The following is a 2,302-nucleotide window of genomic DNA, read 5'->3' as shown; positions in this document are numbered from 1 at the left end:
TCCCCGGGGCCCATGCCTGTCACTGCAACTTTCAGGTGAGGCCTAGAGGTGGAGACCAGGGCACAGAAGAAAAGCCCCATCCCAGGGCTGAAAGGGTGGGTCTGAAGGGAGAGGCAGCAACCCCACCTGCACCCTGACCCCTTTCCCTTTGCAGGGGACATGTATGGCTCTTCTCTGCCCCTCCAATTGTGACATCTACCCTGCAGAGGGCTGAAGGGGAGCACTTGGAGCAGTGCCTGGCAGGAGCGGGTTCCGGTCTAAAGCAGCAACCTTCTGCAACCTGGGGCAGGCAGGCCCTTATTGGCCCGGGAGGGAGCCTCAAGGCCTGGAGGCTCCTTGAAGCTGTGGGCAGGGGGAGTGGCATTGGCTGGCTCCCAGGTCTCCCTGACCTGCCTGTTCTGTGCCCCACACCCTACGTGCCGTGGCTCTGTTCAGTGTGCGTAGATAGTGCTCGCCTGGGTCTGTGTCGTTTGTCGTGAAAAGCTTAGTGGGCTGGCCAGGCTGTACCACCTTTTCCGAGCAAAGCCATATGGAGCCTGTGCTCAGACTCCCCGCGCTGCACACACCCGCTCTTGCCTCTCTGGCCTTGGCCTCAGGGCCAGACTGGGCTCATTACTGTAGTTGTCTGCCCATCTGCATGAATGCCAGGCAGCCCCCAGGGTTTGCCTGGAAGCATCCAAAGCTCTAATTCTGAACTCCAGGATTAGCACCCAACTGCACTGAGACCCGGCAGACCACTCCTAGACAAATACTTCGGACCCTTCCTTCCTTGCCTCAGTCTAGAAGCAATGCCATACCTTCCAAGGTGGGATGCAAAGAAATCCATGACTAGGGGCTGTGAGGACGTCCCACCTGGCCACACAGCCTCCACACACAGCCCTATGTACACAGGGAGCTGCTATCCTCATTTCAGCCAGCAATCCAATCCTGCCTCCGTCCCCTTTTTCTCCCCAAAAGTCAGGTGCGTCATTCTTGTCCTTCCTAGTTTTCTTGTTCCCACCCCTTCCAGCTTCATGCTCGGTGTCATGCTCAATAAAATGGACATATTTTTCTCTATGAGGCTTCATTTGGTTCTTTGAAAGTCGGGAGCAGCTTGGAGATTTCTGAGCCCATCTGGAGTGGATTGGGCATGAACAGCCTGAGGTCAGGCAGAAACGCAGGACCGAGCAACAGTAGCAATACCTATTAGGGGCCCATAGGTGCCAGGCGTCCAGTGACATGACGTACGCCAGGCACAGCAGACCCCCATGGTGGGTTGTGCAGAGACAGGTAGTCTGACTCCACCCCTCCCTTGTCTCTTAGTGATTGCATTAAAAAACCATGAGTTTGAGGCCCAGATCTGCCCTCCACCTGCCATTTATGTGACCTTAGGCAAGTTACTTAGCCTCTTGTGTCTTGGTTTTCTCAATGTCCAAAGGGAATAACGATGCCACTGGCATCATGAGACCGTGAAGATGATGTGAACTACACAGAACTCAATAAATAAATTACATGATCGATAATGGTTGAGAGGTTACATTAAAATGCCTAGCATGGTGCCTGGGTTGTGCTTAGCACACCAATATTTATTCACGCCATTCCATATGTGCTTGCACACACAGACATACTTGTCTACGGCTTCTTTCTGAGACCCTGAGAGACGCAGATCCCAATCATAGTCCTGCCACTAAGAATTGTGTGAATCTGGACATTTTACTTCCCTTCCCTGGGTTTCTAGTTCCTCATCTGTAAGCAAAAAGCAAATGGCTGTTCCAAGGGGAAAGCCATTCCTCTGGTCTCTCAGGGATGGAATCCACCTGGTCCTGGCACAGAGGTGCCCTAAGTTCAGATGCCAGGCAAGCTGGGCTGAGTGCGCAGGCAAGCCCATAGGAACCCCAAGTGGGAGACAGAAACAAGTAGCAAAGTTTTATTTAATGAGGACACAACCCATTTTCCCTCTTTAAGTTTCCAAGCTCCTTTCCAGAGATTTTGACTGGGCTCTTCATTTGCACATCATTTTTCACTAAATGTATATATATATATATTAGTCCCAATAGAGAATAGAAGGCAGAGACATGGCCCAGCCCAGCTCCCAGGTGTGTTGACGTGCCCACCTCTGCCATCTCTGTCCTTCAAATGTAGCTGCCCCACCACTCAGGTTCAGTGACAACCCAAGTGTATCCAAATAGCTGCACACCTGGGGTGGTCCAGACTGTGCCTTTGGAGGTGTCCAGATCTCCTAGAACTGGAAAACATTCCACCCCACTTTTACCCCAAAAGCAAAGGGGGGAAGATGAGCGGGGCCAGAGACTGGTGCCGAAGA

This window comes from Muscardinus avellanarius (genome assembly GCF_963383645.1).
Source record: "Muscardinus avellanarius genome assembly, chromosome: 7".
In the NCBI taxonomy this organism is placed as follows: domain Eukaryota; kingdom Metazoa; phylum Chordata; class Mammalia; order Rodentia; family Gliridae; genus Muscardinus; species Muscardinus avellanarius.
This window is presented reverse-complemented; position numbering follows the sequence as displayed.